Source organism: Octopus sinensis, linkage group LG1 (genome assembly GCF_006345805.1).
Source record: "Octopus sinensis linkage group LG1, ASM634580v1, whole genome shotgun sequence".
Taxonomy (NCBI): domain Eukaryota; kingdom Metazoa; phylum Mollusca; class Cephalopoda; order Octopoda; family Octopodidae; genus Octopus; species Octopus sinensis.
Window position 1 is genome coordinate 131,764,472 of NC_042997.1, and position 13,946 is coordinate 131,778,417.

General features: G+C 40.4%; 1 protein-coding gene across 12 annotated transcripts in view; it reads left to right on the forward strand.

The window, feature by feature from the left end:
• LOC115212289 (glutamate receptor-interacting protein 2) overlaps window positions 1-13,946 on the forward strand; it is a 661,282-nt gene that overhangs the window by 519,789 nt on the left and 127,547 nt on the right. The window lies entirely within an intron of this gene.

Consider the following 13,946-nt stretch of genomic DNA (forward strand, 5'->3'; position numbering starts at 1 on the left):
ATTGTTATATGTTACCACATTTGTTTGCAAGTGGGTAACCCTCTGTTTTCAATTTCTGGGTTCATAGGATTATGCTCAAGGTGGCTTCGTCATTCATACGTGCCATCCTTGCTACATTCACCCATCTTTTTTTAAAACATTCGCTAGACAAAACTTGCCTCTCTACTCTCACTTTGAGAGTACTTGAAGAAGTTGATGAGAGATTGACCAGAGAGGAAAGTGTTTGTCTCCAATCCTTTCAGACGCGTCCACCAGATACATTCTTTCGCCATAGCCACAAGGATGATGAAAATAGCTCTTCCGTCCCGTTTGAAGGAAGGAGGCGTGACAATATTGACGATAGACTCAGCTGATAAACCCACTCGTCCCGCACGTGACAGCAGTTGTTCGACATAAGCCCACAAGTCGGAAATTGTTGGACAATGCACGAGTGCGTGCAGAACGGTTTCGTCGCTCTGACCGCATCTCGGGCAGGTCGGCCCCGTGTTTCTCAAGCCGTGTCTGTAGAGCTTATCCCGAAGGGGTAGCGCTTCTCGGTAGCACTGCCAGGCCAGGGATCTCTGGAAGTTGTCCATGGGCCCTGGCCCGAAAGTCGTCCCGAACAGGCGGGTCAGATACTCCTCGTCGACGTCCAGGTTCGCCCCGAGCTCGTCGTCGTACCTCCCCTCCACTAATCCCCTATAGAATGCTTTGGTTGTGATGAAGTCACTCAAGGTCGACCCAGGACGGCAGAGTTGCTTGAGAGCAACGCGACACTCGCGGTGCCATTCGCCCTTCCTTGGCCTCTTTTTGATCCACGACTGCAGTTCGGTCATGGAGACGAGCTGCGGGAAAGCGTGCCTCACAAACGGCGACCACACATGTTCACCGTCGTCTACGAAGAGCCTGAGATATCGCAGTCTCAGCGCGTGTCTGCGCATCATCAACCATGGCATGCCCAGTCCTCCTTTTAACGGGTGTTGACAGCAAATGGATCGCCTGACCGTCGGGACGCATCCTTTCCACAAGAAGCGAAAGAGAATGCGTTCTAGTTTGGTGATGGTAGGGTCGGGACAAGGCATGACGGTCAGGCGGTAGTAGATGACGGGCGCGATGTACGTGTTCGCCACCTCCGCCCGACCTTTTAGGGACAGTTTCCTCTCGGCCCATTGCCGGGCGAGAGTGACCACCCTACTCGTTATCTCGTTCCAGTTCTTCTCCGCTTGGAGGTCCGGACCAAACTAGACCCCGAGCAACTCAACCGGGCCGTCGGTCCAGCGTCCCACGACGGAGGCGCTGGTGGACGGCATGGGCTTGCTTCTCCAGGTGCCTAGTCGCAAGCCCACTGACTTTTCCCGGTTGATTTTCGCTCCTGTCACCGCTTCGTAGTTTTTCAGTGTCTCGCCGACCTGCTCGATGTGCTCGTGGCTAGACACTATGACGGCGACGTCGTCCGCGTATGCAGACACGCTCGTCCCGAATCCTAGTTCTCGCGGGATGCCCGTCAAAGTTGCCAGCTTCCGCAATAATGGCTCGAGAGTCAATACGTATAGGAGCGACGAGAGGGGGCATCCCTGACGGACCGAACGTGCGATGTCGAAGGGTCTCGATAGATGTCCATTCATGCGAATTACCGAACGGATGCCTCTGTACAAAGCGGCTATCCAGCCGCGGAAGACGGGACCGAAGCCAGCCGCTCTGAGGACTGCCTCCAACAATCGATGGTCCACCCTATCGAAAGCTTTCGATTGATCCAAATTGATCAGCGCCCCACCCATGCCAGGTTCGTTAACTACCCTGTCTATGATGTAGCGCATCAGGTGGAGGTTGTCATGGATGGTCCGGCCAGGCACGGCGCATGTTTGCGCCTTGTCGACCAGTTTCTCGATGACAAGCGCCAACCTCTTGGCTAGCACCTTGGCCAAAATTTTCAAGTCTGCATTAAGCAGAGTGATGGGCCTAAATTTATCTATTACATTTCCCTTGTTTAGATCTTTCTTCAGCAGTGTTACGGCTCCTCGGCTCACAAAACCACGACTGCTCCCGTTTTGCTGCCAGTTGCAGTACACCGCCGCCAAGAGATCTCCAAACAAGTCTGGCATACAATTGTAAAGCTCGTAGGGTAGACCATCCAAACCCGGTGATTTGTCCCTCGAGCATTCTGCCATCGCGTCCTGCACTTCCGCCGCCGTGATGGCACCTTCGCAGCACCCTACCTCTCTCGTCGAGAGTCGTGGTAGGCTATGTAGGTAGGCACTGAAGTCCACCCTACGTTCTTGCCCTCCACTCGTCCCGAACAGTCGCGCAAAATGCTGTTGAAAGGCCTCACACATTTTATTTGGCTCGAGCAATTCGCGCCCCTGTTCATCTACCAGGGACCGAATGGTTGCTTTGTTGCCCTGTTGCGTCTCTGCCACCCGGGCCTCTCTCGCGGCTCCAACACCTTCGTTCCTTAGAACACGCATCCTAGCTCTGACAGCACATCCTTCGTGTTTGGCGTTGAAGTGTTGGTCGAGGGCCAACCTCGCCGCCAAAACGTCGGATGCGATGCCGCTTCTAATTGCCTCTTCTAGCTTCTTAACTAGCTCACCCTCTACTCTATTTCTATCTATGGCTAGTCCTTTGCTGTACCTAATCGCTTCTGCTTTTACTGCTCTCTTGAGGGCAAACCACCATTTGTTGTTGATGATGGCTCCCGTCAAAGCCCTCTTTACTAGTGAGCTAATTCGGTCTCTGAAAACCTGTCTCGATGGGAAAGACGCATTTAGTTTCCAGTATCCGAGACCCTGCCTAAGTGTCTTACCTAAGTCTAGCGTACATGTCACAAGTTTGTGATCCGTGTAGCTGACTATGTGGAATTGTGGACATCCAATGCTATCTCTGTCTACTGTCCTACACAGTATCCTATCTAGATACGATCTCGACGACCCGATGCGGTTGCTCCATGTCCACGTTGGCGCATTCGTGTGGTCTAGTCGGAACCTGTCAGACAGTTGAAAGCGTCTGAGCAGGTCTTTGAGGCATTTGCATCCCCGTCTATTCCTATCTCTACCCACGTAGTCTACATGCGTGTCCAAGGTAGCATTCCAATCCCCCACTAAGAGTAAAGGACGAGACGTTCCCAAGAATACTTCTAGGCGTTGAAAGAAATCCACCCGACCTGTTAAGGGCGGTGCGTAGACTGATACGAATTGAAAAGCGCACCCATTGCTGCCGTCGACATTCAGGACAACCAGTCTACCCTCCGGGTCTACGAATATTGTCCTTACTTTGAGATCCAGACTCTTGCGAAAAAGTACCGCGGTGCCACTAGCGCCCATTCTTGGCAGACATGGGGAAAAATAAATGTTGCACTGTCCGCCAAACATGGTCTTTAGGGCCCGCGGATTGTGGAGTCTGGTCTCACTTATGGCTATGATTTCTAACTTATGTGACTTTATGTCATTTAAGAGGTACCCTTGTTTCCAAGGGGACCCCAAGCCACGCGCATTTACACAACCAATCTTGATCATAATCCTAATGAATTAGAATACAAGTGAAAGGAACAGAGGGTTACTTACTGCTCGAAAGTTTTTGCTTTCTCCTCCTTTGGTTTGTCCTCGAAGAGATCCCAGTACAGTTTCTTTGTGAGATATTTTTGGCATTTACCAACCGCACTGGGGAAAATGCCTTTGAGTGTGTGGTGCAGACTTTTGGAGATGTGTAATATTTTGATGTGGTCTGGTGGTGTTGTGTGTGGGTGATTGTTTGTTTTATGTCATCTTCTGTTATGTTTGTTTTTGATTGGATGTATTCCATCAAATTTGTGTTTTTGGTGTCTATAGCTGTGAGCATGTTTGCTGTATATATTTTTGTGGTGTTGGTGTGGCTGTTGTTTGTGTTGGGTTTTGAAATGTATTCGGGAGATGTATTTCCCCCTGCTTTGTTCGTGTTTGCATTTGGTTTGGTTGTGTTTCTGCTCTTTATTTTCCTTCTTTTTGTAGCTATTTGCCATTCCTCACTGGTTTCGTCTTCCGACGAAATTTCTGAGGAATCAGTAGGGGGTAGGGGTATGTTGTAGGCTTCTATGTATATCTGTGTAAGTGGTTGTGCTGTTGTTTTCGTTGCTGTTGGTTGTTGAGAGTTTGTGTGTGGTGAGTGCGGTATAAGGGATGGGGGATCAGTTTTTGTGTGTTTTCTTTGTTTTTCTGTTCCTTTGGTTCTTGCTGTTGTTGGTGGTGTTGGTATTTTTTCAGGTGTTGAGTGGTTTTTGGTTGATGACGCATTAGCTTGGTGTGCTTCTCTTGTCGTCTTCTGTGTTGATGCTGGTGTGGGTAGTAGAGCTTTTTTTCCGGAGTGCTTTGGTTGTGGTAGTGGTTGTTGTTGTTGCTGTTGGTGTGCAGTGGTGTTTGGGCACGTCTTTTTCAAGTGTGTTTCGCTTCCACACAAATAGCAGCGTGGTCGCCTGCCCTCTACCACTACATAAAGTTTGTAGCCTCCTGGCAGTTCTATAGTGGTGGGTATCTTCTCTCTTGCTGCTTCATCCAATTGAAGAAGGAATTCGATTGATTTTCCCACATAGTCTTTCTCTCCTAGAACAGCGATTTCAAGGATGTTTGTCTCTGACATTGCCTCAGCCATTTCAAAGCAGATGGCAGAGACTAACCATTGTGTTTCGACTTCAGGGGGTACATTTTTTATTTGGATGTTCGTGACTCTCTTGTTTAAATGGATTGCTATCATTACCAAGTCGTCTGAATGCAGCTCCAATGTGGAAAAACGTTTTGCTAAATTTTCGTTGAGGAAATGTACTTGGACTGTACCAAATTTATTTCCCCAACTGATATATTCCTTGGAGTCCCATGCAGGACGAAGGCATTTTTCAATTTTTTCCTGCGGTGCATTTTCTGGTCGTCTTGTTTTCTTGTTTATTACTTTATAGATTATTGTTTTTTTGTGTGTGTTTTCCACGATGTGTTGTGGAATGTGAAGATGCAATTTGTCTCCTTCTTTGGTGAAGAGTGCTTTTGTGCGGTTTATTTCCTGTGTGGTGAATTTTACAATTGTTCGTTTTTGTTTTGTCACATCCGCGAAATTCGTTTTAAATTTGGCGGTGTTAGCAGCAGAAGGGTTAGTTTTAGCAGTTGAAGTCGTGGTAGTGGTGTTGGTGTTGGCGGTGTTAGCAGCAGAAGGGTTAGTTGTAGCAGTTGAAGTCGTAGTAGTGGTGTTGGTGTTGGCGGAGTTGTCTTTGGTAGGCGGCTTTGTGCCCATTTCGTTGTTGTTGTTGTTGGTGGTGATGTTGGTGGTGCTGGCATTCATGTTTTCGTCTGTATTCGTTTTTGAAATCCCTTTCTCCGTCCATTTATCATCGACAAGTGGTGTAGGGAGTGGGGGAAATCTAAGTTAATGTCTTCGGTCGCGGCGATGGTGAATGGTCTTGCGACGTTTGTTTTTCTGTTGTTGTTGGTGGTGGTGGTGTTGGTGGTGACAGCGGTGTTCAAGCTGCTAGGTTTAGCAACTAGTGGTAGCAATAGTGTTTCGCTACCGTTCTGCATGACTGGCGGGCTAGCCACGTGGTTTCTAGTTGCCATTTTCAAAATTAAAAAAATGGCTAAAAAGAACCAACGAAAGTTTTGAAAGTTTTTGGTAATTTCGTCCATACAGGGGCGGAATTCTGCGTGAATAATTCTCAGGTTTTTTAGTGAAGGAACTTGCACAACGATTAAAACAAAATATTTGACAACAAGGAGTTTTAAACATGTAAAAGTGGCCAACTTACGTGGAGCCGATATGACTAGCGTCCGTCCATTGTGAGAGATAGATAGATAGATAGATAGATAGATAGATAGATAGATAGATAGATAGATAGATAGATAGATAGATAGATAGATAGATAGATAGATAGATAGACAGCTTGATGGATGGATGGATAGATGGATGGATGGATGGATGGATGGATAAATAGACAGTTAGATTGATGGATGGATGGACAGATAGAGATAGATAGATAGATAGATAGATAGATAGATAGATAGATAGATAGATAGATAGATAGATAGATAGATAGATAGATAGATATACTGGTTTTGGACACATTTTAAATGCAAGTACCTATGGCTGGAGTGAGATCTCATTATTATGATTCACACTTTACTCGAATTCTGAAGGAGAATGAAGTATCTACGATAAATCACAAGAGACAAAGTCTTTTCATTTACATTCAAGTTGGTATCTGCTGAAGCGTAGGTTGTAAATTCTTGTCCAACAAAGCCCAGTACACAAAATCCCTCTACTTTAATAATCCTTTATTCACTTTGCTAATGCCCTCATCAATGTTACTACTACCACCCTTGATGATACTGAACTGAATAGGGCCGATCCTCCGCAGCACGGCGCAGGATAATTAATATCTTCGATATTCTGTATAGTGAAATAATGGCTCATGAGAAACTGTTACAGGTGAGATAATCGAGAGAATAATGAACTTTTGGCCGAGAGGTTGGTAGTTCACGTCCGTGTCAATGGAGCTGCGCAGGCTATCTGTTCAAGACACTTGAATCTCAATAGATCAAGGTCTTAATTCCAATATGTTCGCTTAACTGAGCGAATATAATTATTTAATGTATTGTTAGAACGCAGCACTGGCATCAGATTATCTTATACGCCTAAAGTATGTAAGGGAAGACTACTCCACTGTATCATCTTAAAGGTATCCTGACATCGGCAGTTCGAGGAGTTCACATTTAACAGTGCATGCTACACGGTTAAATACAGACATACATATTAAAAGAGAAAAAAATATATGCTTGAACGATTTCAAACGCGTGTCACTTTGTTTTCCATTAAATAATACTTTAATCCTGAAACCTTTTCCCTGACTTAAAAAAAATAACCAGACGAACCACAAATAATATTCATTGTTGCAGAAGTGTATTGTAAAATTATGTTAAATTGTTGATTAGAGAAAATAGAATAAGATAACACGTGCGTGTCTCATTGTACTCTCTGGATTTCTAGACCAGAAGCAGTCATTAGAGCGTAATAGGAAACGGATAAGGAAGCAGTTAAGTCTTGGCACAGGAATATAATTCCAATACTAAAATCGATTAAAGAAAAATTAGAATATGCATAAATTTGGCTTGCTAAACAGTTTAGAATTCCGGTTTAAGCTTTTGAATGCTGACATAGAATTGAAGAATCAGTCGATGTGACACCATTGTTTGATCGAGTTTCATTTGTTGATTTATCCAGTGGAATTACCGTTTATAGAAATTGACAGGAATGACAGAAAAGAAATAGACACGTGGAATTAGTGTCAGGGGATTAGAAGAGAAGAAACTAAACGACTCTGACACACATTGACATTCTATAGTTGCACAGGCTGAGGGAAAAAATAAATTACAAATCGAAGAACTGGAATGTATATACGCACAAACACACGCATATATATGTGTGTGTGTGTATGCATATTTGCGTGTGTGTGTGTGTGAAAGCGCATGGCTCAGTGGTTAGAATATCAGGCTCACAATCATTAGATAGTGAGTTCGATTCCCGGACCGGGCTGTGTGTTATGTTCTTGGGCGAGACACTTTATTTCACGTTGCTCCAGTTCACTCAGCTTTAGAAATGCTTTTCCCTTGGATAACATCGGCGTCGTGGAGAGAGGAGACTGTTATGAATGTGCGACTGTTGGTCTTCCATAAATAATCTTGCTTGGACTTGTGCCTTGGAAAGGAAATTTTTAAGTGCAATTCCAATCCCATTCATGATTGAAGGAGCTCTTTACCATTTATCCTTACTTATATATCATTGCTATTATTCAAAAGTGTCGTAAGTCCAAAATGTTGCTTTTTCAGAAAATGCAAAAATACATTAGCAACAGTTTCAGCTTAACAATAATACTTTGTGGAATGCATAAAATCGTAACTCTATGATTGTATATTTTCAGTGAGGATATTTTTCTAAAACTGTCGCATGTGGGGCTTACTACACCGTTGTATTACACTTTGACAATTTTCATCTGAATTAGCTGGAGATAAGATAGTTTGATCAGAAGAACCGCCTATTGCAAGCAAAATAAGATATTGAAAAAAACGCATCTGGCCAAATTTGGACATACGACAGTTTAGCATAATAGCAACGATATATATATATATACAGATAGATTAGATAGATATATAGATAGATAGATAGATAGATAGATAGATAGATAGATAGATAGATAGATAGATAGATAGATAGATAGACAGACAGACAGGTAGGTCATTTATAATCTAGGATACAAGATAGTACCAGCTTTGCTAGAAGTTAGAGTCGAAAAATACGCAAATAAGCAACAATATCACTAAAAAGTTAACACGCTGACGTATGAATACATATATATATTTGTGTATGTATATGTATATATATATATACACGTATGTATATGTATATATAGATATATGCATATGTATATATAGATATCTATGCATGTATATATATATGCATGTATATGTTTCTATGTATATATGTGTATATGTGTGTGTGTGTATATTCTCAAATATCAGTATTGTATAATTTGTCTCACATCTGTTAATCATACAGCCATGCGTGTGCTTATACAAATCATTTGGATAAATACCAATATTAATGAAAAATCATCAACGTAGTCACTCGACCTCCAACAGATATTAGCCAAATTCTCTTTCAGTGACTTCTTGTAATGTTAGAACCACAAGGATACACCAAATAATATTGACCTAGAAGAATAAACTAAGGAACGGAATGCCTACGGCTGAAATGCTTTTGATCCTATTTTTGATTCATGATATTGAATTGAGGCTAAAGAACTAAAGTTTTGCATTGCATACATTTGTAAAAGCCTGGAGAAGTTAGTAGAATATATAATTAAATCTACAGTGTACTACTGGTTCTTACGTTTTGTTCTCATTTTACATATTAAAACTGAAAATGTCTGTTTGTCTGTGTGTATCGGTATGTCCTCGTTTTGCGCCAATACGACTCGACCGATTTTTCTTAAACTTCACATCGATAACGATGTTTTCCCTGGCGGGATAGGCCAATTGTGCATACTTCCGTCTTCCTTGGTGGTCCTCGATATATGCACGAACGTACGCAAGACGCCATGATTTAAAATCTATTTCTTTACTACCCGCAAGGGGCTACACACAGAGGGGACAAACAAGGACAGACAGACGGATTAAGTCGATTAGATCGATCCCAGTGCGTAACTGGGACTTAATTTATCGACCCCGAAAGGATGAAAGGCAAAGTCGACCTCGGCGGAATTTGAACTCAGAACGTAACGACAGACGAAATACGGCTACGCATTTCGCCCGGCGTGCTAAGGTTTCTGCCTGCTCACCGCCATGATTTAATATCAGTAGATCAAACAACCACCTAAATGTTCTCTGGTTAAATTAGATCGTCGTCTCAGATTATGAAATCGTTCTTTCATTCTTAGCCAAGGAATTGTGAAAAGAACGTTAGGACCGTGATATGAATATCCGTTTGCTGGTTTCTTTATGTGTAATCAAATGAGTGAGTGAGAGAGAGAGGAGAGGGAGAGAAATAAAGATAGATGAATGGATTGGTTCTTTATTCATTGACCCTGAAAGGACAAAATGCTGAGTCGACCATTGAACCTAAAATCGCAGAAAGCTGGAAACAATATTGCAAGGCATTAATGTCCGACGTTCAAACGACTCTATCTGTTCTCTACCTTCGTTGTAAGATATCACAACATAAACTCCTTCATGTGATCGTAAATGCCATTTGTTACAGTAGGTCTTAGCCATAAGAGATCGTAGCGATATCCATTTTGCCTGTAACTTCTCACCTAAACACATATAGATTTAAATCAACCTTTATTTGCAACATTAGAAATTTAACAAATGACTATAGATTTTTGTGTAAGTTTGTGACGTGCCAATTTATAATTACTAATGTAAGTTTCTGTTCCAAGGTTTAACGAATGGTTACAACATAACGAGCTCATAATTCAGTTTTCAGGTTATTTTGCAGATAGTTTGCCAACTGAAAAGGTTAAGGTGTTTTAATCTCAAGTGTTTTATATCTGACCTATAGTTGTTGATAAGTCATTGTGATATGTGCAATAAATTATTTTTGTTTAGTTATTAACCCAAGAATGATAAACTATAAATCATTTTCTTTTCAATATGAACTCAAAATATGAATGTTCAAGACTAAATTAATTATCATAATCAATCATTATATCAAATTATTTGTTATGTGTTGTGAGGAGGCGGTTAACTTGCGAAGCTGCCAGAGCATCTGGCAATCTACCATTCAGTATCTCTTTTTGCCATCCGGGATCTCTTACGTTCTAGTTTCAAATTCCGTCGTGATTAAATTACCTTTTAGGAGTTGATAAAATAAAGTACCATAAAATAAAGTTCATAAAATAAAGTTTAATGCGGCGAGCTGGCAGAAACGTTAACACGCCGGGCGAAATACGTAGACGTATTTCGTCTGCCGTTACGCTCTGGGTTCAAATTTCGCCGAGGTCGACTTTGCCTTTCATTCTTTCGGGGTTGATAGGTAAAGTACAAGTTACGCACTGGGGTCAATGTAATCGACTTAATCCGTTTGTCTGTCCTTGTTTGTCCCCTCTGTGTTTAGCCCCTTATGGGTAGTAAAGAAATAGATAAAATGAAGTACCAGTCAGAAATTAGGATCGATGCTATTTCCTAATACTTTCTCCACATAGCTGCTGAAATGTTGCCTACATTAGAAACTGATTTTAATATGTAAATTTAGATTGAGTATTAATTTAATACAAAAAGTCGTGTATTATCTTAACTACAGCGTTTAAGCCTATTAGACATTTGTATAAAAGAAAATTCAAGGATTCTCTATTATAAGCTATCAAATACATGTACATCTAAATATCACTAACGCATGAAAATATTAAAATACTGTATATAGAATCAGGCAATCTAATATGTCAGTTAATCTCCACCCCAATGTCCTTCAGCTTGAGTGGCAGACACTCAAGGCCAACAACTTTATTTTACGAGCTGGAAAATTACATCATGACATATTCGTGTCGTTTCAAAGAGTTTCGGATTATTCAATGCTAATGATAACATTTCTAAAGACAGACATTGTTAGCATTAAATATAAATTAAGCAAACATTCTGAGAATGATAATGATTTAAGAACATAAAACAGGAAAATATGATCAAACTCGAATCATCCTAAATGAGGACAACGTTATCGAACATGAATCACCTCAAAATTTGAATAACATTATCGTATCCGAATCACTCCACATTTAGACAATATTATCGCATCGGGAATCACCTTAAGCACGAACAATATTACGTTACCCGAATCACACTAGGTTTAAACAGCATTATCGCATAAGAGCCCAACCTGACTACGAACAACATACAACTACAAACCATAAAGTCACTAAAATATGCTATGCCTTAAATCAGTGGCTTATATCTTTTATTGCATCTCAAAGACTGGTCTTTATATACAGAATCAAGAAAATACTTCCGTCCTAAAAATTACTAATCCTCTACGAAACTTATATGGGTCCTCAACGAGGCACCGCTCTAACATCTGGTGTTGGTGTATTTAGTCCATAATTTGGCGATGCGGCAAAGGAGACCGACAGAATGAGTACCAGGCTTAGCAAAACTTTAGGATCTTTTCGGTTTGAACGGCAGTTTTTTTCTACCGGTGTCATGTGAAATTGTCACCCATAATTATGACCCTAGTATCGATCTATTGCATTTCAATAGATCGATAACCATTTTAGGGTTAAGGTTAGAGTCAGGGTTAGTTAGGGTTAGTGGTGGGGGAAGGGTATCTTTTTTCTTCAGAAATGTAAATAAACCCAATCTGTTTCTTAAACGAGGGATATTTCCATACAGCACAGAATGTTTTCACCTCAATAGACGTCATTGATTGGTTGAAATTGCAGAAATTGAAGATAAAAACAACAAATATCTTACAAACTATAGAATTTTCTGAATAAAGCCAAGAGAAAAATATGTTTTATTAACACATTCTACCAGTATACGAAGTTTAAAGTGTTTAGTTACGTAGAAATTATGTTAAAAAACTGCCGTTCAAACCGAAAAGATAAAAATTTAAGTATTGGACTTGATTCTTTCCACTAAAATTCTTCAAGGCAGTGTCCCAGTAAGGCCGCACTCCAATGATTCAAACAAGTAACGATAAAATATATAAATATATATTGTGAATGCAAAATACTAATATAAGACAACAAAAAATATTTCTTCCCCAAAGTTTACATTTTGATATAGAAAGTAACGTCTAGAAACTGGAAGCAGAGGGACAGACGGGGGAGATTGTTATCATAAGCTTCTGTATGGACACTTAAACAAAGCTATGATCTGATATTCTTTTTATATATTTCTGTATATACTTTGTTTTATCTTGGGATCACTATGTCTCTAGTAAACACATGCACTGTTTCTATTTCACTTCTTTTAATTATTGGTCAAATAATTAAACATTTAACCATCAACTAATCGTCGTTTGATTAATCGCTCACTCAATCAGCTAGGTTTCTCAGTTCTTTCATCGTCGTCAATGTCGTGCTTCTCCATTCTCCGGGTCTCTCTCTCATTTTTAATTAAGGAATTGAAATTCTTATTTGTATTTAAGTAAATGTATTTGTATTTAAAAAAAGGAGCACTCCGTCGGTTGCGACGATGAGGGTCCCAGCTGATATGATCAACGGAACAGCCTGCTCGTGAATTAACGTGCAAGGTGCTGAGCACTCCAAACACGGGTACCCTTAACGTAGTTCTCGGGGAGATTCAGTATGACACAGAGTGTGACAAAGCTAACCCTTTGAAATACATGGTACTACTCATTTTTTGCCAGCTGAGTGGACAGGAGCAACGTGAAATAAAGTGTCTTGCCCAAGGACACAACGCGCCGCCCTGGAATTGAACTCATGACCTTACGATCAGGGGTCGTATAATTGGTTTCATATAAATCGGTCTGATTTAATAGACCCTACATAGATGAAAGCCAAATGCGACCACGATGGAATTTGATCTCACTCTAATACTAGAGGACAATTAAATAACGCTGTCATTTTCCATACCATGGGCTTATATCATATAATGATCGATAGCGTTAAGAAAAGTAATAAATTTAGTGCGAAAGCATTTTGTATTGCACTGTACCGATTCTAATATCCACTGCCCTCATTATACCATTAGATATGATGAATGGCGCATACGAATTATAATTTCCTCATGATTATAAAGGTGACAGATCGAGGTACATTTGAATACTTGCGCGACCATATACGAGTTTAGATCTATGGGTACATTCAATTATATCACTGTGCATGACAACATACATACATTCATGCATATCATATAATGTGTCCTATTTGTATGTATGTGTATATGATATATATATAGATGTATATATATGTATATATATATATATATATATCTATATATATATATATAATATATATATATATATACATATATATATGTAGGTATAGATAGATAGATAGATAGATAGATAGATAGAATAGATAGATAGATAGATAGATAGATAGATAGATAGATAGATAGGATAGGTAGATAGATAGATAGATAGATAGATATAGATATATAGATCATATCATATTATATTATATATTATAATTATATATATCCACAAACAATTTCATTCCAGTGTAGACGTTGATTTATTATTTTAAAACTTTTGGCATCGTACCATTCACCACTTTCCATGCATATAACATGTGGGACCTTTCACCTTTTTTTATAGAGTAAATTGGAAGCACTTATTAAAATTTCACATTCCTGGAGATTAATTTTATTGTCCACACTACCTCTCTCATCACCCTTACTGTGTCACGTCCCAGATAGTATTCTAATAATTCTCCCATTACTTCTTCCAGGTTCCTACAACCTACAGAAATCACCTCCCAACCCACTTTCCACTCTTTAACTCAT